Below are 24,436 nucleotides of genomic sequence, written 5' to 3' on the forward strand. Positions count from 1 at the left end.
ACCTGAAAGTAATACAACATTGTAAGTTAACTATACTCCAATAAAAATTTAAAAGGGAAAAGTGTTGAAGGAAAGCCAGCACCATGTAAACAGCATACACTTAAATAAAAGAGATGAATGCTTAGCATACAGGGTAATGTTTTTTATTTCCTGATAAACTAAAGGTCCATTTCAAGATGTTTCTTTCTTTTGTATGCTTCATTTGTTTTATTAGCAAGTGAAGCCCTATAAAGGATGGCGTCATCTAGTCCTCAGACTCAGATTCATCTCCATCTTGACTAATCTGGCAGTAACAAAGCTCATATTGTCAGATGCAACCACATGAAGCCAATTACTAAGATTGTTCTTTTTAAGCTATTTCTTGGTAAGGTATTTTAAATACCTTTTAGAGAACTGTTTCTCAGAAACAACTGTGATTTTGTTCTTGAAGTGTTCAATGTGAATGACTTTCCCAAGATTTTCAGTCTTTCTATTCACTTTAATCTTCTCCAATAGAAACTGTTCAAAATTTCCAGAATCAAAATTTCATCTTCTACTGGATGAGTAACATTCAAAGTAAACTTCCAGGTTGACTTCTTAACTTTCTTATCTTTCTTTGGTGCTATCTTGAAGGCTTGCTCTATGATCAGAGAGCTGTATTTGTACTTTTAATGTATAATTTTATTGTATTGATACCAGAGAATGTTATCTGTATTGTTTCTACTTTTGGAATTCATTTACTTTTTCTCTGTGGTAGGATTGATTTTTTGTGTTAATAAATATTTCAGGGGCAAATGATTTAAACTCTTTGCTATAGGATGTTCCTCTTTTGTCATTAAATCAGATCATTTGAAAATCAAGTGTAAGAATGATGTTTTTGTTTGTATGTTTTTCTGGGAAGTTCAGACTTGAGCTCAAGCCACCAGGCAGCACGGTCAGACCAAGTGCCAAGTGCTGAGCAGCAACAGAAACAAACAGGAAGCACATTTTTATCCTCCCTGCAGCCCAGCAACCCCAGGAAACCTTAGAAAGTAGGGGGCAAAGAACGACCAGCAACTTGGGAGCCACAGAGGAGCTTAAAGGGTTGGGACTCGATCCAAGTCAAACCAGAAGTACCAGGCATCTCAGGAATTGGGGCCTGTCAGATACAATTCATCAGAATATTACATCTGCATCATGCCAGGCCTCAGGGACTTTCCTTAAGGGAACTGTCTAACGTCTAAAAACAGGGCAAGTGTTCTAGCCTTCCTAGGGTATGGCATTTAATTTTTGTCAACCAATAACTCTAGGGATATCTCTGGCAGGGGAGAATTTCAAATGAAGCCAGGAGTGCATGGAGCACACCAACCCAGTTTTACAGGGACTGTCCAGTTACCCAATCAGGTAGTATCATTGTATACAGATCAGCAGCACTTCAGCAAAGGTGTAGCTCTTTTTTATCTCCCTCCCCCAAAAATGTTGATTCTTGGTCTAATCAATAGCCTGGAGGAAGCTGAATTCTCATATGAAATAATCTTGGCATGAAACGTCTCCTCAACTGACGTGTTTGAGAAATCGTCAGTGTCTTGTTCCACAGACATCGGAAATGTTCTGAGAGCAGGTTTTGATTAATTTTACTCCTTTAAGTTCTTATCAACTAGACAGGTACTTCTCAGGTTGTTTTATAGCCACACCTTTCTGGAATCAGGGGATTGCCTTGGACTGAGTTAGGCCTCCTGTGTCATTGAGATCACTAAGAGGACTCCTGTAACAGCGTTCCAGATTCTAGATCAGGTCCTCCACATGTGGCTTTCTTCCTTCTCTGTCCCGTTCCCCTTCCTCGTTCCTCTTCTTGTGTTATACTCTTTTCTCCACTTCCCATCGTTCTCTGGACTCTCTCTGGGGCCCCCAGTAGCACTAATCAATCGGTTACCCAATAGACATCTACCATGCACCAGGCGTGGTGCTGGGTAGTGGAGGATACAGAGATGACCACAGCAGATTTTTGTCCTTGATGAATTTATAACCTTATACCTCTGTTATAGGATGTTTCTTTTTAGCATTCAATCAGATCCATGCTTTTGGGAGCAGCCCACATTCTTTCAATTTCTTAACCAATGTAGTCAAAAGTCTTGCTTAAAAGTATGGTCCCAAGACCATCAGCACCAACTTGGTCAGGGAGCTTGTCAGAAGTGCAGTATCTCAAACCCCATCCCAGACTTAATGAATCAGTGAGTGAATGAGTGAGTATTAGTTACTCAGTTGTGTCTGACTCTTTGCTGCCCCATGAACTGTAACCCTCCAGGCTCTTCTATCCATGGAATTCTCCAGGCAAGAATACTAGAGTGGGTTGCTATTTCTTTCTTCAGGGAATCTTCCCGATCCAGGGATCAAACCCAGGTCTCCCGCATTGTAGACAGATTCTTTACTGTCTGAGCCACCAGGGAAGCCCTTAATAAATGAAGCACATGCTTAATAAGTATGTGTGCATGCATGTTAAGTTGCTGCAGTGGTGTCTGGCTGTTTGTGACCCTATGGCCTGTAGCCCACCAGGCTCCTCTGTCCATGGGATTCTCCAGGCAAGAATACTGGAGTGGGTTGCCATGTCCTCCTCCAGGGGATTTGCCCGACCCAGGGATCAAACTCTTAATAAGCATATTCACACATAAGATTGTGAAGAGTTTACGCATTGGAGAAGACCCTGGTGCTGGGAAAGATTGAAGGAAAAAGGAGAAAGGGCAGCAGAAGATGAGATGGTTAGATAGCATCACTGACTCAGTGGCCATGAATTTGAGCAAACTCCAGAGGATAGTAAAGGTCAGAAGAGCCTGGTGTGCTGAAGTCCATGGGGTCACAAAGAATCAGACGACTCAGCTACTGAACAACAGCAAGACAAAAATGTGGCCTCACATAGTGCACACTGGGCTATGAGTGTAAGAATCATAGGATGAATTCAAGACGGGGTGAGGTCTTCATTGTCTCAGATGGTCAGAGGGGAAAAGATACTCCAGGGCAGTTGGAACTTGTAGAATAATCAGGAATCAATAGCTGAGGTAGTCTTATTTATTTCTTAAAAAAAAACAAAACAAATATTGTTGAGACCCGGACTAGTTCCTTCGGGATCTATACCTTTTTAAAAAATATGTTTATTTATTTATTTGGCTGAGTTGGGTCTTAGTTGTGTCATGTAGGACTTTTGATGCCTCATGTAGGACCTTCATTGCCATGCGCCCGTTCTCCACGTGTGGCTTCTGGGCTTAGTTGCCCCACGGATGTGGGATCTTAATTCCCTGACCAGGGGTCAATCCTGCATTCCCTGCAATGCAAGGTGGATTCTTAACCACTGGGCCACCAGGGAAGTCCCTGAACTTATACTTTTTAAAGTTCTTTATTGTCCAAAGTGAAATATTGAGTTTCTGGAACAGATTTTGATTATGTTTAGAATTTTACTCATTATGTATTTAAAAAATACATCTTTCTGAAAGTGCTATCTGCAGGTATAATAGTTGTTATGCCCGATGTCCGAATCCCCCAGCAGGGAAAGAGAAGACCTCCATGACAATGCAACACGCAAAGGAAGGGAAATTTATTGCAGACTCGAGTCTGGGCCCCTGCTGCAACCAACACAGTGGTGCAAAGTCAGAGAGCCCTGAGCCCCAGTTTCCACACACATTTATAGGGTGCTCGATTTCAAACATAAGCAGTGGGTAGTTATCACAAGCAGACTGGTTACATGTTTACGAAGCAATTTCATTGGTCAAACACACTTTAAAATTTTCGCGCACAGGGGACTCTCCCGGAGGTTTACTGGGCGCGTGCTGATTGGCTGGTCTCTGATGGTCTGTTGAGGGCAGATAATTACCCCACCCTCGGGAGAAACTGAAGCTTAGGCTTACTCATAGTTCAGGGTGCCTGTCATGGTGCTAGTTATGCCCGTCTCACATTCCCCCCTGTCTTGTTGTCCCTATAGAGGAATCTTTCTCTTCACCATCCTGAGCCACTGGCTGATATTGTTGCCTCAATACCGTAATCTGAATGGTGTTTAGGCGTTGTTTAACAAATGACATTAGCTGGTTTAAAATACAAGGGCCAAATGTCAGCATCAATATCAACACTATGAGTGGGCCCAGGAGGGTGGAGACCAAGGTGGTCGGCCATGGGGAGCATTGGAACCAAGATTCAAACCATCCCTGTGGGGCCTCTCGTTCCCTCTTTCGCTGTGCAAGTCCCTCTCTCACTTTTGCCATAGATTCTCTCACCACTCCTGTGTGGTCCGCATAGAAACAACATTCTTCTCCCAGAGCCTCGTAGACCCCACCCTGTTGGAGAAAGATTAAGTCTAACCCTCTCCTATTTTGCAAAACCACTTCAGATAAGGATGTCAAAGACCTTTCGAAGTGACTAATTGATTCTTCTATGCGGGCTATGTCTTCATCTATAGCGGCTGGCAGGGAGGAGAGCCCTTGGCCCTGCAAAGATAATGAAGCTATTCCTGTCCCTGCTCCTGCCAGTCCGAGGCTGAGCAGGGCTGCCACAGTGATTGCGCTAATGGGCTCTCCTTTCTGTCTTAGTACTTCCCGGTCCCAATGTGAGTACATTACCTCCTCAGAATGGTATAGGATCTTTGGCATCACAGTGACTAGAACACAGAATTCTTGGTTTGGGTTAAAAACCTTCATATTTAAACATGGTGTTAGCCCCGTGTGTGAACAAACCCACCATCCCCCGACTTCCGGCACTAGCCAATTTTTTGCCAGGTAAGCTGATATTACCAATAGTGTGAGCACAAAGAGAGGTCTTATCCCTTGGTACTGGGCCCAAACAGACCCCCTGTCCCCATACCTCTTCCATCGTGAGGCCTATCTTACGCTCGTCCCACCGGCATTGAGGGGAATTGGGGTCTGAAGACAAGTTGTAGGAGACATTGAGGCCTACGGCCTCATAGAAGGGGGCGCGGAGGTTATAACAGAGCCAGCAGGGTTGGGTCGCATTTGGGTCAGTATGGTTTAGAGCCATAAAAGCGGCATTTACTATGGCCCATAGGGGGTCTTGAGTCACTGAGCTATTAGTTACAGTTAGATGGCCCGGGGTGTTTGTCAGATTACCTCCGGTGCCTGGGGTAGAGGAGGTGCTGTCTGACCTCGGCGAGTCTTGCCCGGAGGTGGTCGTCATAGGGGTCGTCTTGTGCCCCGGTGCCGTTTTGACCAGGTTGGGACCCAGACTATGTACCTGTACTGGCTCAATCACCTGTTTAATGGTCAAGAGCTCACCTGGGTAAGGGCCGGGCCAAGCCACATGGAACTGGAAGCCCCAAGTTAGCCCTGCGGTCCAGCGGCTTTCCTTTTTTGCTCGGTCCTGGTTGAACTGTACACGTACAAAAGGCCCTTGGTGTTTGGAATCACTAAAGGTGAATCTAACTAAATCTCTGTTCCCGACATCCCACCTCCGGGGCCCATCACACGAAGTCACACAGCTCCAGCTTGCACAGTAATAGCTTTCTATACCCCCACAAGTTTTCCAATTACCTCTAATGCTGCTTGGGCAAGCATAAAACCCAGGAAGGTCCCCCACTCCATAAGTGTGGGCGTGTGCGTCCCGCATATGTCCACCCAGGCTTCCATGTAGCGGAGTGTGTAGCCCGACCCGGCGTACAAAGAGTCTCCTGAGGTTAAAGTACAGGTCTGGCCACCAGGTGTTGAGAGGGTGGATTCCTGAGGTTTCGTTGATCACCTCGTGGGTCTGTCCATCACTGAGCTTCCAGGTGATCTTGAATGGTTGGTGTGGATTGGATATTCCTGGGTTGATGAGAATTGCCACCAGTAGGAGACTCAGGAGGCCTCTCGTCGGACGAGTTTCAGTTTCAAAGGATTTGACGGGTGCGGACTTGCCTTCCATTCTGCTCGTGCTCTTTCCTGTTCCTCCGGAGTAGCTTGCCGCACGTGATTGCAGTGAACCCAGGGTCCGATCCTGTCAACCTTAACGGCGGTAGGAGTGGTAAGGAGAACAACATAAGGGCCTTTCCATCTGGGTTCTAATACTTTAGATTGGTGCCGTTTTACCCAAACCCAGTCACCTGGGCCAATATTATGTGTGGGGATGGCCCCCTTGCTTTGATCCTCATATATTTCTCGAATCAATTTCCAAACATGGTTATGCACCTTACTTAATGCCATCAGAGTTTGCTGGAATTGCCCCAAAGTAGGGGGTAGCAGGCACTTTCCCTCGAAAATAGGACACACAGGAGGGGGTCTTCCATACAGAATTTCAAAAGGGGTAAGATTCGGCTTATAAGGGGTGTTATGTGCCCGAAAGAGCTCGAAGGGAAGGAGGGTCACCCAGTCCCCGCCAGTCTCTATTGCCAACTTTGTCAAGGTTTCTTTTAGGGTCTGATTCATTCTCTCAACCTGTCCTGAGCTCTGGGGATTATATTCGCAATGTAACTTCCATTTCGTCCCCAGAGCTTGGGCCAGCCCTTGTACAATCTGGCTCACAAAGGCAGGTCCGTTATCAGAGCCCATAGTCACTGGCAGCCCGTACCTAGGCACTATCTCCTCTAAGATCCTTTTAGCAACCACTGTTGCTGTCTCTCCCTTAGTGGGGAAGGCTTCCACCCACCCCGAGAAGGTATCTACCAGAACCAACAGATAGCGGTACCCGTACTTGCCTGGCCTTACCTCAGTGAAATCTATCTCCCAGTGTTGCCCTGGCTCTTCCCCTCGGTACCTCGTTGCCGTGTGCTGCCTTTTCCCTGTCTTCATCAGCTGGCACGCTTCGCAGGCTTGAATTATCTCTCGTACAGCTGCATTTTGTCGAGGGAACCTCAGGCAGGCCGTCTGGAGAAGTGTTAGGGTCTTTTTTTCTCCCAAGTGTGTAGTTATGTGCAGGTGTTCACACAGGTGATGACCCAGGGTGGCAGGCAATATCAGGTTGTTGTTTTGGTCTCGGTACCATCCATCTTTGTCATCCTTCTGGAGGGTGGTATCCTCGTTGATCCAGGTGAGATCAGGGAGGGAATATTCGGGAACTGGTGGCAAGGCCCCCATACCAGGAGGTGGAAGTCCCACGGCTAATATGGGGGCGGCGTAGTCCCGGCTAGCCGCTTCTTGAGCGGCCGCATCAGCCGCACGATTGCCCCGCGCCTTAGGGTCTTCTTCTTTGTGGTGACCGGGAACATGTACTATAGTTACTGCCCGGGGCAGTTGGACAGCTTCCAGGAGCCTGCGAATCTCGGGCAGATTTTTGACTTCCTTTCCCTCAGCTGTCCGAAATCCCCTTTCTTGTTATATTGGACCTTGAACATGGGCAGTGCTGAAAGCATATCAGCTGTCAGTAAAAATGGTGACTCTCTTCCCTTTGGCTTGCTCTAGAGCCTGTATTAGGGCAATCAACTCTGCTTTTTGCGCAGAAGTGTTTGGGGGAAGTGTCTCAGCCCATATCGTCTGCCCTGAATCATCAACTATGGCGGCTCCCGCCTTCCTTTGCCCATCTTTTACATAGCTGCTCCCATCGGTGAACCATACTAGCTCACTGTTGCTTAGGGGAACATCAGTTAAGTCTTTTCGTGCCGCCAGGGCCTCAGCCAGTATCTCATTGCAGTCATGGAGAGGGCGGTCTTTCTCTGGGTTAGGTAGGAGCGTGGCCGGATTTAGGAAGCAAGGGGTCTGAAAACGCACCCGTGGGGCATCGAGCAGCAAGGCCTGGTAATGTGTCAAGCAGGCATTGGAGATCCACTTACCCGGCGGCTGCTTTAAAACCCCTTCGATGGCGTGGGGGGTGTAAACCCAGAGTTGCTGTCCATACGTCAACTTGTCAGCGTCGCGAACGAGGAGGGCAGTGGCTGCAATGATGCGGAGGCAAGGGGGCCACCCAGCGGCCACCGGGTCTAATCGCTTCGAAAGGTATGCCACCGGCCGCTTTCATGGTCCCCATTGTTGTGTCAAGACCCCCTTTCCTATTTCTTGCTTTTTGTCTACAAACAGCTGGAATGGCTTATTTGGGTTAGGCAGGGCAAGGGCTGGGGCTTCTAGTAGGGCCCGTCTGAGTGTCTGGAAAGCCCGTTTCATTGGCTCAGTCCAAGTCCAGTTTGGGGTCTCTTTACTTCCCTCATACAAGGGCCGGGCCTTCTCAGCAAACCCCATGATCCACAGTCTGCAATATCCAACAGTCCCCAGAAACGCTCTCACCTGGCGGGGGGTCTTGGGCTCTGGTATCTGCAATATCGTTTCCTTCATGGCCTGAGTTAGCCACCTTTGCCCCTGCCTGATCTTATACCCCAAATAGGTGACCTCTTGCCAGGCTATTTGTGTCTTCTTTGCGCTAGCACGATACCCCAAGGTGCCTAGAGTCTGTAAGAGGTCACTGGTGGCACGGCTGCATGCCTCTTCTGTGGTTCCAGCCAACATGAGGTCATCTACATATTGCAGCAGGATGACCTCTGGGTGGCGAGTCCAATGTTCATAAAGGTCCTCACTCAAAGCCTCATTAAACAAGGTAGGGGAGTTCTTGAACCCCTGTGGGAGGCAGGTCCAAGTTAATTGTACTACCGGTTGGCCCTCCCCCTCAGTCCATTCAAAGGCAAATATCTCCTGGCTCTGGGCCGCCAGGGGTAGGCTGAAAAAGGCATCTTTCAAGTCCAGCACAGTATACCAAGTGTACTCAGGCAGTAAACTGCTCAGGAGTGTTTACGGGTTAGGGACAGTAGGGTGTATGTCACTCACCCGCTTGTTGACTTCTCGCAGGTCCTGGACAGGTCTGTAATCTGTCCCCCCTGGCTTCTTCACCAGCAGTAAGGGGGTGTTCCAAGTGGATTGGCACCGCTTGAGAATTCCGGCATCCATGAGACGTCGAATGTGGGGAGTGATCCCCCGCCGAGCTTCCTGGCTCATAGGATATTTCCTCAACCTCACAGGAGTCACCTTGGCGTTTAGTTCGATGACGACCAGATGTCTCTGTTTGGCTAGTCCCATTCCTGCTGTTTCTGCCCATGCCAACGGGTGTTTGTGGACCCACGGTTGTATATCTGGTGCTATAACCTCTGAAGGCTTAGGCACAAAAAGTTTGTATTCATCTCTTAAAGCTAGAGACAAGACTTGTATCGGCTGTTCAAGTCCATCCGTGACTGACATTCCCCCAGGGTCAAAATGGATCTGAGCATTAACTTTAGTCAACAAGTCCCGTCCAAGCAGAGGGGCTGGGCATTCTGGTATCACCAAAAATGAATGGGACACCTGGTGGGTCCCCAGATTTACTTTCCATTCTGTGGTCCAACAATATCTTTTTGTCCCCGTGGCTCCTTGCACTAAGCTGGTTTTCTTAGACATTGGTCCCAGTTTTTTATTTAAAACAGAGTGTTGGGTGCCAGTATCCATCATAAAGCCAACAGGTTTCCCCTCCACATGTATGGTTACCCAGGACTCGGGGAGGGGTGCCGAGTATTGACTCCCCTAGTCACTGTCTTCCCCCGCACATAGAACTTGAGTTCCAGGGGAGATTATTTCTCTCTGGGTTGTTCCTCTCTTCGGGTCCCTCTTAGGGCACTCATTTTTCCAGTGCCCTTGTTCTTTGCAGTAAACGCACTGATCTTTCTTTAGGGCCTGCCTTTTTGGTTTCTCTTTTTCTCCCGTCTGGGGGTCACGAGGCTCCCTCAGTTCTGTTCTGGCCTTTATCCCCGCAAACAGTATCTGGGCTAGCTCCCTCTGATTCTTCCGGTTTTCCTTTGCCCTATGTTCCCTATCTTCCTTCCTGATCTTCTCAGCTAATTCCCTTTCCTCCCGTCGAATTCGCTCTTCCCTTTCTTCTGGGGTCTCTCTATTATTAAATACCTTTTCAGCTGCTTTCAGTAAATCTTGTATTGTCTGTTCTCCCAATCCCTCTATCTTTTGTAATTTCCTCCTGATATCTGGGGCTGCCTGATTTACAAACGCTAACAGAACTGCAGCACGTGACTCCTCAGCCTGGGGGTCCATAGGTGTATATTGTCTAAAGGCTTCCATGAGCCTCTCTAGGAAGGCTGACGGGCTCTCAGTGGGCTCTTGCCTTACTAAATTTACCTTTGCCAAATTTGTCGGCTTTCTAGTTGCAGCCCACAGGCCAGCCATTAGAGTCTGGCGGTACATTCAGAGATGCTCCCTACCTTCTGCTCGCTCAAAATCCCAGTTAGGCCGCAACAGAGGAAACCCCTCGTCCACGAGATGAGGCTGGGTGGTTGGTCTCCCGTCGACCCCCGGGACCCGTTTCCATGCCTCTGCCAGAATTGGCTCCTGTTCTGTGGCGAAGAGCACCTGCAACAGCTGCTGACAGTCGTCCCAGGTGGGGTTATGAGTGAACAAAATGGAATCTAAGAGGTCAATGGGGCCTTGGGGTTTCTCTGAGAAAGGAGGGTTCTGGGTTCTCCAATTGTACAGGTCACTCGTGGAAAAGGGCCAGTACTGATAGGTTCGCCCTCCGTCCGGGTTAGCTGGTCCCACTCGGATGGGGAGCGCCTGAACAGTGGATGAAGGCAACTCTGGGTCCCCAGGGTCTTGCCCACCCCTATCACCCCTAATTCTCCTCCGGGTCCCCAATGCAGGTCCCCCCTCATGGTCAGCTCCTGCCGGCCCTCTCAACCCTCTTGATTTGCCCAGGGGAGTTTCTCCCCTCGGAGGGAATTGCAATTGGGGGGGGGGGCATACAGCGTAGGCCTTATCTCTGTTTCTAAATCTATCAGGTTCAGATAAGATGATTCCTGAAGGACGGGTTTTGGGTCCTCTTTCTCTTTAGTTTCTTCCGGGGGGGTTTTCATCACCAGGACCTGTGAATTGGAAACACTAGGAAGTTTGTGAACTAAAGGTTTTAACCACTTGGGCAGATTTTCCCCCAGATCCTGCCAGACCATGACATAAGGAACCTGATCCGGATGACCCCCGGGATCAGGAGCCATAATCTTTTCTTTTACAGCCTGTATAATGGAGGGTTGAAAGGTACCTTCCGGAGGCCATCCAACTTGGAAGTTAGGCCACTCTGCCGAGCAAAAGGTTATTAATTTACTTTTCTTGACTAGCAAAGACAAGTTATGTGCCCTGGCCCTGACATCTGAGAAATGGTCAGTCATGAGAGAAAGTGGGGTAGATTCCCCCTGACTCATAGTCAAAGAGCAAATGGTAGTAGAGAGAGAGAAGAAGTCACTGAGAACGGCCACCAAAAGTTCTACCGGGAATGGTGGCGGCCAAGAGGTTGGGCTTATGGTATGCTTTTGGAACTGTTTATGTGCCTGCGTCGGTGCACGGAAGTTTTCTTGCTGGGGCGGGCACCCTAGAGGTTTCTAGCCCGTTCTGTGACCCCCTTATCCTCTCACGGGAGTCTTCAAGTGGCAGGCGCCCTAATGGCCTTTAAGTGCCTGTCCCGTGCCCACACAAGGAATTTTAGGCCACGTCCTCAGTTAGGGATGTTGAAAGAGAGTTTCACGATCGGGCTCCCGTTACTGAGGCTCACTTATTGTAAGGCCTTCAGAGTCCGCCAGAGTGTAGCCCTGACCGGGACTCATCAGTTGCCCCCACAACTGTTCGCCTGTTCACTGAAACTCTTGAAGAGAGTAGGAGTTGAAGGCAGATCAGAGAAGAAGGGGAGAAGGAGAATAAGTCAGAAGAGAGTAGAGAACGATGCACCAGAAGACAACGAGACCAGAGACAATGCCGGCACACACACAAACACGGAGGGGCGTAGACAAACACACAGATAGACAAATGTCGGCCGACGACACAGCGCTGGGTTTTTTTTGGGCCCCCTGAGTCCTCTTGCCTCCCAGTACAAGGTTCACCTTACCGAATGGCGTCCACTGCTCACCAGACTCGGGATCAGGAGAGGAACTCGCCTTCCTGCAGAGCCGGCTGCCTTCCAGCACGCTCACTGGCCTCAGTCCTGCGCCGGCTGGAACGTCCAATCTGTTTCCCCTTTATAGAAAGCTATCTCCTGTGCCAGATTCCTTCCTGCTTCTCAGCAGAGCCTCGAATTTACACTGGACTTTCCTGTCCTGACAGCACCGGTGCTATATCTATCCTTCCCCTCTGTCCTTGAAGTGTTCTCTTTCCCCAGTCAAGGGATCCCGGACGAGCCCCCAAATGTTATGCCTGATGTCTGAATCCCCCAGCGGGAAAAGAGAAGACCTCCATGACAATGCAACACGCAAAGGAAGGGAAATTTATTGCAGACTTGAGTCTGGGCCCCTGCTGCAACCAACGCAGTGGTACAAAGTCAGAGAGCCCTGAGCCCCAGTTTCCACACACATTTATATGGTGCTCGATTTCAAACATAAGCAGTGGGTAGTTATCACAAGCAGACTGGTTACATGTTTATGAAGCAATTTCATTGGTCAAACACACTTTAAAATTTTCGCGCACAGGGGACTCTCCCGGAGGTTTACTGGGCACGTGCTGGTCTCTGGTGGTCTGTTGAGGGCAGATAATTACCCCACCCTCGGGAGAAACTGAAGCTTAGGCTTACTCATAGTTCAGGGTGCCTGTCATGATGCTAGTTCTGCCCGTCTCACAATAGTATAATACTATAATTGTACAATATTATACTATGTACTATACTAGTATATATTATATTATTAGTATATATTATACTATATACTAAGCTATAATACTCTGAGTAGTATTTTTCATGGCAAATTGAGTATCTAAGGCTGAAATTCCTCGCACGTTTTAATGTACTTGACCTTCTTCATATTGGCCCACCTAGGAAGCATCCTCCTTGAAGTCCAAGTTAGTTGACTGTCATATTTCCTCTTATCTAAACAGACTATGCTTCTCAGGGGGCTCAGCAGTAAAGAATCCACCTGCCAATGCAGGAGAAGTGAGTTTGATCCTTGGGTTGGGAAGGTCCCTTGGAGAAGGAAATGGCAACCCATTCCAGTATTCTTGCCTGGAGAGTTCCATGGACAGAGGAGCCTAGTGGACTATAGTCCATCAGGTTGCAGAAGAGTTGGACACAACTGAGCAACTAAACAGCAAACAAACTGTATTGAAAGTTGTGAGTTCTTGGTTATTTAAATTAAAATACTGAAAATGACTGTGTATTTGCTGAGGATCTTTGCGTAGGACATAGTGTCACGTCAGAACTTTTATGCTGTTTCACAAGAACCACCTGGAAACAAGGGTGAATGTTGTGGTGGGCTCCGTCCAGTGCAGCTACCTCATTACCAGGAGGGACTGTGAAGAATTTCCCAAAAGTCAGTGATCAGCTTTTGCTTTTCTGTGTAAGTCTCAGCACAGCTTCTTTATCTTAGAGGTGAGAGTCAAGTTTGAAAGTCTTGATTCTCCTTGCCATTTCTTCTATTGACCCTGGCTTCTGTGAGTGGCTTCTTTTTTGTACAAACTCCACTTCCCATTCCTGAAAGGAAGAGAAGACTAGAAGGTCAAGCACTCCCACATTTTTTCATAGGTTCATGGCCTTTTCCCCTACATTTGTCTGCTCCAGGTTGTCTAATGCCTGACACAGAACCAGTGGCGTGGTTAAATTTGCTTAGGTTATCTATTAGTGCCATCACCCTAAATGCACATTTGACAGCTGCCCCTGGCATTATTCCTGTCTCTGAGGTTATCAAGAAAAAACAAATGACCTGATGATCATTTCATTTTTCTTGTTATAATAGCATCATTCTGAAATCAGGAAAATCCTTTCTGGTGACAGTTCTGTTGGAGATAAATCTTAGATCCATGTGAATATTTGGTGTGATGGAGAGTCACAGAGAAAGAAGTGAACTATGTCACTCATGTGCAGTTTTTGAGCTCTCCTGGTGAGGGTTTACATTCTGTGTTGACTGAATGATTGGAAACCCTCACCTGGAATTTGCACAAGTTTTTACCTCCAGGCCAGATGGATCATTCTTTGTTTAGTTAATCTCTCATTGTGTGTAGATTTTACTTTTAAGGAATATTTATTGGAGTATAGGATTTATAATGTTGTGTTAGTTTCAAGCCTACAGCAAAGTGAATCAGTTACACATATACATTGTTGCTATTCTGTCGCACAGTTGTGTCTGACTCTTTGTGACTCCATGGACTGCAGCATGCTTGTATATCCCCCTCTTTTTTAGATTCTTTTCCCATGTAGGTCATTACCGAGTTTTGAGCAGAGCTCACAGTAGGTCTTCATTAGTCATCTATTTTATTATTGTAGTGGGTATATGTCAATCCCAATCTCCCAGTTATCCCTCCCTCCATTCCCCCTGGTAACTGTAAGTTTTTAAACAGTTTATGAGTGAGTGACAACGTGGAACACCTTGTATGCACTTCAGCTGAGAAGCACGATTGAATCCGTCTCTAAAGTCAGCGCTCCTTTTCCTTTTGCCGTCTTGGTCCTGCTTTGTCTACAGCAGCTGTTGACGGAGGAGTAAGACTTCAGTGTCAGTCCTCGTGGACTCTGCTGACCAGGGGTGATTCTAGGGTTCAAGGACTGGGAGCATTTTCTAGGTAGCCTGGCTGGGAAAAACTCTGTTCTCTGGGCCGCTGTGTCCCTCCTGGCTTATCTTGCTCAGGGTAGATTTTTTCCCCTTTAGTGTTCTCTTAGATAATATTATTATCTTTAGTGCTCTCCTCCCTGCTTTGACCAGTTTCCACCATGTTTGATAAATAATGTTTCACATTTTGCAGAGGTCAAGGACTAGTCGGCTGGCCAGGAACCCCAGCGGTACAAAGAACCACAATAGCTTTTCTCTAGAAGGCCTTAAAACACAGCCCGAGGGAACTGAAGTTTTAAAGCTGAGGGCAAACAGATTGACCACAATTCTTTCTTGTTGCCATGGATGTGAAACTTCACTTGTTTATCTAATCGTGAGAGAGGGAGAGAGACTGTAGATGTCTGTGTCTAGGGCTGTCTTTTATGTTTGCATTCATTCATTCTCACCTTCTCTTTTTCATGGTTTCAAAGTGTTTGTGTTCTGTTTCTCCCGCAGTTAAAACAACCAGAACCGATGCTTGCACAGTGCACAGTGATACGGCTGTGGTGACTGTCAGACACGGAGATGCTTCTGTACCTGATGACAGATAGCTTTTGTCACAAACTCCATCTGAATTCTCCTCTGCTGCCAAGGGGCCTTCACACAGTCCAGCTACCTGTGGGTTCATACCTGCATAGCTTGGGAAGGATCCCCTGGAACCCTAGGGCAGTGTACCCCTCCTTGCATCTACTCTGCTTAGTTCGTACCCTCTGTACACGTTCTGGACATCACCTCCTGAAAATAGAAGAACTTAACACAGACAGTAAATGGTTATCAGGTCAGTCTTAGTCCTGGAATTCAGCCCAGATTTGTGAAGGAAGCACAAGAAATAGCTGAACAGTGAGGATAGATTCTTCAAAGTCTATGACCACACCCTTTCCTCATAAGGAAGAACTTTATGATGACTTAGATGGTCACAATCCAAACTCAGCTGTCCTGCTGAAGTTTGAGCCTCCTGTCACTGGAAGTGGACTGGAATGACCTCCAAGCCCCCTTCCAAGATTTCTATTTAAAAAAATCATAAACTGCATAGATTCTTTCAGAAAGTGCATACCTAGCATGTTCCATGAGATTCATAAGCGCTAAATAAATGAAGAACCAGATATCTTAAGGCTTCTGGTTGCCTGTCCTGGGTTTAGACATCTGGTGGCCTCGCTATTCACATGAACACAGTGTAAGTCTGTAATTACGGGACTATCTGGGAGCCCTGCTCATCTGTGGCCACCCAGAGAATGTGGGATGAAACGACAAGCCTGTGTGTGGGATACTAGGATGTGTGGGAAGGAAGTGGTTTGATTTTGGGAATATGCAGTTGAACTTCATAAGTGCAATGGCAACAATGAGACAAGGATTTATTTTCTGGGAAAAAAGCTAAAATGGAAGGAATTCCTAGTCTTCTGAAACTGATGAGGCAGTGGTAGGTCTGGGTATCTTGGAGAGCCATTGACTCCCTAGCTCTTTGGGCTCTGCGAGTTTGGAGTCTGGATGCAGACCCAGGTTAGTCCTGTGAAGAAGGTGGCAGGTGAGAGCTTTTGGGAGTGAAGGCACACAGAACTGGGCAGAGAGACTCCAGGGTATCCAGGCAGAATATCAACGTGCCTCCCTCAGAGACCTCTCGTGAGGTGGCTGACTTGGGTGTGCTTCAGTTTTCTCCTTGGTAAAGCGGGGTTTATAGTGTTTTCCTCCATACCTTTTCTTAGCAATTGTAAGTTATGTATTTGGCTCCAACAGGGGTTAGTATGACTTTTAGTAGGAGCCCAGGAAACAAGCTTGCTCCTGGGAAAATCTTGGGAGTCCGCAGCCATGAGACTTCCTGGAGCCCTACATGCTCTCTAAATCTGGTTGGGTTGTATACCTGTCTTCAATTAGAAAATCAAAATCTGAGTAAAATTGAAAGGACAAAGTTATTAACACTCTTGTACTGGTCTTCTGGGGTTTCCAGGTGGCTCAGTGGTAAAGAGTGCACCTGCCAATGTAGGAGAACCAGGTTTGATCCCTGGGTCAGGAAGATCCCTTGAGAAGGAAATGGCAACCCACTCGAGTATTCTTGCCTGGAAAAGTCCCATGGACAGAGGAGCCTGGCAGTCTACAGTCCATGGGGTGCAAAGAGTCAGACACAACTTAATGACTAAATAACTGGCCTTCTAGTTTCACTGTCTGTTAATGTCCTCACACATGTGCACACACACAATTCTTTTGTAAGCCATTCAAAAGTAGTATACAGGTATCATGACATTTCATTCCTATATGATTCTAAATAATACATTTCTTATAAACAAAGATATTTTCACTTTCCTGGTCAATAATCATAATATTATTTCTACATCTTGTGAGACTGTCAAGACTAGCACCATGACAGGCGCCCTGAACTAAGAGTAAGTTTCAGTTTCTCCCGAGGGTAGGGTAATTATCTGCCCTCAATAGGCCACCAGAGACCAGCTAATCAGCACGCGTCCAGTAAACCTCCGAGAAGGTCCCCTGGAAAGTCCCACGTGCGCGAAAGTTTGTACCAATAAAATTGCTTTGCAAACATGCAATCCGCTTGTGCCCACTACCCACTGCTTATGTTTGAAATCGAGCACCCTATAAATGTGCGTGGAAACTGGGGCTCAGGGCTCTCTGACTTTGCACCACTGCGTTGGTTGCAGCAGGGGCCCTGGCTCGAGTCTGCAATAAATTTCCCTTCCTTTGCGTGTTGCATTGTCATAGAGGTCTTCTCTTTTCCTGTTGGGGGATTCAGACAGCGGGCATAACAGTCTAAGAAAAGGGTAATTCAGTGATATAAAATACATAGTCCATTATCAAATTTCCTAAATCATTTCCAGAATGTTAAGTCCAGGTTAACGCCTGCATTTGCTGCTGTACTTCTTTAGCAGGCATCAGTCTAGAAGGGCCGCCGTTTCCCTCTGCTCTTTCACGCTGAGTCTCGGCATTGTCCAGGCCAGGTGTCCTGCAGAGCACTCCACGGGTCCCTGCCGCTGCTTCATGTTGACTGTATTTCTGAGCCAGTCCTTCTAGCCCTGGTCTTATGAGTCATGAGGTTGTCTTTGATGTTTTAGCCCAATAAGCTTACTGGATGTTTAGGGTAAGCACTTAAGGCAATCGAGTTTATTTTTCTTTCTTTCTTTTTTTTTTTTGAGTTTATTTTTCTACACATTTGAAGACCCAGCTTTGTTAATATGCCCCCCAAAGGACTCCACGTTCACTCAGCACCTAATCATCACCACCGTAACCTGTGTTTCCACAAAATCGGTCATATTCAATATACTGCCACCACTGGAATCATTTCTAAAACGTGAACCAGAATATGAACAAGGGTGTTTGATTCATTTTTCCCCTGCAGGGATGATGTGGGCTCCCAAGGCACCTGAAATAACGCAGAGGTTGAAAACAGCGTCGGAAGAAGAGGATTGCTGCTTTATCTTGGGTGTTTGCCTGTAACCGGCTGACATACTGCAGGTTATAAACTGGGCTCAGGCTTTGAGCTGTGAACTGTCAGGTGAGTGGAGTGGACAGAAGAATGGGTTATAACTGCCACCTGCCACTCCAGCATTTATGTGGATCCTCTTATATCCCCAGAAATCTGTAATTATGGAGACCAAAGGGATTGTTTTGCAGATGAGGAAATGAAGGCCCAGAGAGGAAAGTGATGTGACTGATGACACCCAACTCGCTGGTGGGCGGACCCTGGATTAAAGCCTTTCTCCCAAGTCCAGCCCTGTGCTTTCTCTGTTATCCATAATGATAGAGTCATTAGATTTTGTATTTAGATGCTTGAGGAAACAGTTTTGAAATGACAAGTGCTAAGGAAGAAGAGAAGGCTTCCCCCCATTGCTCAGTGGGTAAGAATCCTCTTGCAGTGCAGGAGATGTGGGTTTGATCCTTGGGTTGGGAATATCCCCTGGAGGAGGAAGTGGCAAACCACTCCAGTATTCTTGCCTGGAGAATCCCATGGACTGAGGAGCCTGGTGGGCTACAGTCTACGGGGTCGCAAAGAGTCAGACACGAGTGAAGCGACTTAGCAGGCACACCTGCACACAGGGAAGAAGAGAACACGATTAATTAAGCAGACACAAGAGACTCTTACAGTTGTTAAAAAATCAGAGCACTAGCGTTCCACTGTCATATCCTTGAATCTCAAAACATGACAAGTGTGGCAGAGCCCTTTGCTTCTTTAAAACTCTCCCCTCTCATCTTCCAAAATCATAGCCCTTTGACCTTCAGAGTTTGAGTCAAGATACTATGTGTTTGGGGATAAGTAACTTTTTCTTGGGTTGTCATAATGGATTGTTTGTCTTTAAAATTGCAAACTGAATCACTTTTGGAATTATATCTTTTTTTGTATAGGCTTTTTCCTTCTGAAGTCATTTTGCAAAAATCTCTCTCTGCCTCCTCCACAGGTGTATAAATACTCTTTGCAATTACCAGGTGTCTGTCTTCACCTATTACAGAGAGTTTTCAGAAGTTCCAATTATATACCAAATTGCAGGTTATGGCTTAGATGTACTTTGATCTTAAAAACAGAATTTAAGGTAACTTTTCTCAACCAAATTGCAATTATTGATTTTTTTTTTTTACATGAAGTATATTTGTTCAATTAGGTCTCCTTTTTTCATTCTTTAAAGAATGTATTTTCAGTTGCCTACAGAAAGAAAGGAAAGGAAGAGGGGGGGGGGAAGGAAGAAAGAAGAATGGAAGGAGGGAGGAAGGGAGGAAAAGAAAATCATCATCAACCACTTGCACTTAGTCACAGTTCAATTTTTTGGTCCATTGTCTTGGTTATGGATTTTTCAAGCTCTTTTTGATGAATATGAAAACCTCCTGCAGAAGCTGTTAAGAAAGAGAGAGTCAGTAAAATGCACATCTTGATCAATGAGATGCTTTGGAAGCAAGTGGGCAGTGGTAAAGAATCCACCAGCTGATGCAGGAGATGCAAGAGACCCAGGTTCCATCCCTGGGTTAGGAAGATCCCCTCGAATAGGAAATGGCAACCCACTCCAGTATTCTTGCCTGGAAAATTCCATGAACGGAGGAGCCTGGAGGGCTACAGACCATAGAGTTGCAAAGAGTTGGACATGACTGAATGACTGAACACCCATCCACCAGCAGAAACAAGCAGACCGTCCCACCTCCCCCCTCCCCCCCCCAAAAAATCTGTCTTCCATGATAAAATGTATGGCTTATATGATGAGAAATCTAAAAGGGGGTCCATTGGCTTTGTGACTCAGTGATGTCATTGGGCCTCAGCCTCTTTCCATCTCACCATCTGTCAATCATGGTATGAACTTTGGTCTAGGACTGGATGACCTGGGGATCGAAATACACTTGTCTGTAGCAATTGGAGGTTGCCTATTCAGGTTTAGTTTGGAAGGGCAATCATCTTTTCCTATGGTTCTCTCTAGTGAAAATTCCCCAGAATATCCCAGAACCAAATCCCTTCAGTTCATATTAACTTGATTTGAGTCATATGCCCATTTCTGAACCAGTTCTTGTCGCAGGGGACTATCATGCTTAGCCATGGTATTAATACATGTCTTAGGGTAGATTCCTTGGGAAGCAAACTCTGAGACAGTTTGTGTGCAGGAGGCTTACTGGAGGGTGTCCTCCAATCAGTGCTTGTTGGGGAGTGAAGGAAGCCAGACTGGGGAAAGGAAAGGGTTAAATAAAAGATTCCGTTAATTCCCCAGGGAACTCTCATGAGTAGAGAGGGCTCTGCAGAGTTGTCCTTCCTTGCATCAAGACTGCTGGGCTTTTCACTTTGTTCTCTTCACCTTGACCATCCCTGGATGTGAGCTAACTCCAGGATAGTGTGTGGCCTTGGGGAATGTGAGTTTTTTGGCTTGCCTTTCCAGGGCAATGCCCGAACTGACTCGCTGAGCAGCATCAGGTCCCAGCAGGCCTAGTGGCGGAAGGAACGGGTGTTTTAGAGCCAATGCGGGGATTTGGGCAGCACACCACTGCATTGGTTATACTTCAGCTCCTGAGCCATTTGGATGCACCTTTTTTGGTATAGTATACTCTGGGAATATCTCCTTCAGGATACTGAATAGTTTATGCTCCGAGGGAACTTATAAAAGGAAGATTACTGGTCAGCATGCATTGCTGCCCCTTGGAGGGGTGAAGGGGTTGAATTAAGTCAGCTTGCCTGTAAGTGACTGGTTAGTCTCTTCAAAGGATGGCCGTATTGCTCCTTCCTTCCTTCTGCAGTACTAGGCAGATCGGGAAATAATATCAGACTTTGAAGTACCACCAAACTAGCAGAGAGTTTACCCTCTCTTCTCTCTCTCTATGTCTATATCTATCTATCTATATTTATATATTGTTGTTGTTGTTCAGTTGCCCAGTCATGTCCGACTCTTTGTGACCCTATGGACTGCAGCATGCCAGGCCTCCCTGGACCTTACCAGCTTCTGGAGTTTGCCAAAGTTCATGTTCATTGCATCAGTGATGCCGTCCAGCCATCCCGTCCTCTGAAACCCTCTTCTCCTTCTGCCCTCAATCTTTCCTAGCATCAGCTACTTTTCCAATGAGTCATCCATTCGCATCAGATGACCAAAATCCTGGAGCTTCAGCTTCAGCATCAATCCTTCCAGTGAATATTCAAGGTTGACTGGTTTGATCTCCTTGCTATCCAAGGCACTTTAAGGAGTCTTCTCCAGCCCCACAATTTGAAGGCATCAATTCTGTGGTGTTCTGCCTTCTTTATGGTCCAATTCTCACAATCACACATGACCACTGGGAAGACCATAGCCTTGACTGTACGGACCTTTGTCAGCAGAGTAATATCTCTGCTTTTCAACACACTGTCTAGGTTTTTCATAGCTTTCCTGCCAAGAAGCAATCATCTTCTGATTTCATGGCTGCAGTCACCATCTGCAGTGATTTTGGTGCCCAAGAAGAGGACATCTGTCACTACTTCCACCTCTTCCTTAAAAAAAAATTAATATTTTAAAATTAATTAATTAATTAGTTTATTTTTGAATGCACTGTGTTTTCCGTTGCTGCAGCAAGCGCAGGCTACTCTTCTAGTTGTAGTAGGCAGGCTTCTCATTGCCGTGGCTTCTTCTGTTGCAAGGCACAGGCTCTAGGTGCATGGGCTTTAGTAGTTGTGGCCTACTAGTTTAGTTGCCCAGTGGCATGTGGGATCTTCCTGGACCAGGGATTGAACCTATTTCCACTGTACCACCAGAGAAGTCTGTTTACTCTCTTTTTCTCCTCAGATATCTCTAGCCTGATCTCATAACATCAAAATTCAGAAGTAAGCTTTATGGAACAGACAGAGAGAGACCCAGGAAACCTCTTTTAGTTCTGGCTTGAGGAGCTGAAAAGAACTCTTAAAACTCAGAAACTGAGGGAATCACCCTTTTTCTTTTCCTTCTCCTTTTTCTGCATTTACTTTCACCCCAGATCCCAGGCAATTTTGTGGTGGGGCAATGACAACAAAGCAGCCTGTGTGGAAAACCGCAGGAGTCAAAATTCTGAGGAAGAGGGACCCTCATTTTTCATCTGATGGAACTGCAGTTCCAAACCTCCTCTCCCTACCTCTGTCTGGCCTCTTGTCATTTGAACACCCGATGTGACTCAGTCACAGAAGCGAGAGGCTTTTGGCTGATGGACTGAAAAAAGGAGGTTTAAGAAACCAGACAGTACTAGGGAGACAGCGGAGAAGGAAGAGACCAGGAAATGGATCCCATGAAATTGTTTGTCTTTCTGGGCTGGTCTCCAACCTGTGCATAGTGGGTCTGCCCCTAATTAGCCATCCAAAGGCTATGAGAACTGAGCTGACAGACTTCTTGCCTTGTTCCAGAGTAATCTATCGGTGACACACGTGCAGGACATATCTGAATCGTACATAAAGCCTTTGAAGTCTGAATTGACATTGTGACTACAACACCCAGAAAGTGAGCTGAAACTTATGACTTGAACTTAACCAGGTCAAATGCCTGCTAAAACAGAACCATTAACATTCTCTGATGGGGTTTAAATAAGAGCCAGAGTCATATAAAGTAATATTAAAGATGTCCAGGATAAAATCCAAAATTACCTGAAGTATGAAGAACTATGAAAGTCTCAAATTGTTTTGGAAAGGACAATCAACAGATGCCAATGATGAGATAATACAGATGTTGGAGTTATTTGACAGTCTTTAAAACAGATTTTATAAATATGCTCAAAGGAGCAATTATGAGCACTTTTGGAAACAAAGTTAAAAACAGATATAGAAGATGGAAAAGAGAACCAAATGAAAAATTTTAGAACTGAAAAACACCATAACCAAAATTATAAATTCACTGGAGAGACTCAGTAACAGAATGAAGATGACAGGGGAAAGAAATAGTGAACCTGATATCATATTATTGAAAATTATCCAATCTGAACAACAGAGAAAAAAAAGATGGAAAAAAATAAAGAACAGAACCTCAGGGTCTGATGGAACAATAGCAAAAGGTCTAGTATTTGTGTCATCAGACTCTCAGTAGGAGACAAGAAAATGTGATGCTTAAAAAATGTTTGAAAACTTAACACATTTGGAGAAAGACACATACCTACAAAGTTATGAAGTGGAGTAAACTCCAGGTAGAACAAAAATCAGAGGACTCTATGGCCAAACACATCATACTTAAATTTCTGAAACGTCAAAGACAAAGAAAAATTCTTGAAACAGCTAGAGAGAAACAGTGATTTTTTTTTAAAAAATTTAAGTTTATTGGAGTCTAACTGATTTATAATGTTGTGTTAGTTTGAGGTGTACAGCAAAGTGATTTGGTTATACATGTATTCACTCTCTTTTACATTCTTTTGTCATTAGGTCATCAGAATATTGAGTAGAGCTCCCTGTGCTATACAGCAGTTCCTTGCTGGCTATCTGTTTTATATATATATATTAATAGTAGCGTATATATGTTCATCCCAAGTACCTGATTTATCCCTCCTTGAGAAACAGTGGTTTGATGACTATGATTCTTTCATCAGAAATCATAGATATCAAAAGGAAGTAGTACATTTTTCTGTCCTGAAGGAAAAGAATTGTCAGCCTGGAATTTGTGTATAGCAAAAATATCTTTCAGGGATGAAAGTAAAATAAAGGAATTGCTAAATTCTACAGATGGAAGGGAAATGATACAAGGAAGCAGGGAACATCAAGAATGAAAAAGAGGAACAGAATTGGTGAATATTTGGATAGATAGCATAGACTATTCTTCTCTTGGGCTTTTTATAATACATTTTATGGTTGAAAGCAAAAGGATAACATGGTCTGATGAAGTTTTCAGTATATGTGATATTTATGATAATACTTATAGTAAAAAGAAGGGCAGGGGAAGGGGGACTTTATGGTGCTAAAGTTTCCAATAAAAGTAACAAAGTATTGAGTCTAAGTAGATTGTAAAAAAGTATATTTTGTAATCCTTAGAGCAACTACTCACTAAAGAACTATATAGAGAGATACTGTTAAAAATCATAATAGAGTAGAATAGTGATAAAACAGATAAAATAGAGTAATATTTATTGCTATAAATTGCAATATAGCAATAAAATATAATAATAAAAGTGCTCAAATAATGTCCCCCCCCCAAAAAAAAAAATAAAACGGCAAGAAAGGGAAACAGAAAAATGAGAAATAAGAGAACAAAAAGAACACTGTAATACAATGGTAAACAAATCCAAGCATATCTTTAGTTTCACTCAATGTAAATACTTTCAATATACCAATTAATAAACAGAGATTGCTAGAATATATTAAAAAAGCATGTTTAAACTATATGCTGTATGTAAACAAAATACTTCAAATGCAATACTATTTCAGTTCAGTTCAGTCGCTCAGTCGTGTCCGACTCTTTGCGACCCCATGAACCGCAGCACGCCAGACCTTCCTGTCCATCACCAACTCCCGGAGTCCACCCAAACCCATGTCCATCAAGTCGGTGATGCCATCCAACCATCTCATCCTCTGTCATCCCCTTCTCCTCCTACAGTCTATCTTTCCCAGCATCAGGGTCTTTT

The sequence above is a fragment of the Muntiacus reevesi genome, chromosome 19 (genome assembly GCF_963930625.1).
Source record: "Muntiacus reevesi chromosome 19, mMunRee1.1, whole genome shotgun sequence".
Taxonomy (NCBI): domain Eukaryota; kingdom Metazoa; phylum Chordata; class Mammalia; order Artiodactyla; family Cervidae; genus Muntiacus; species Muntiacus reevesi.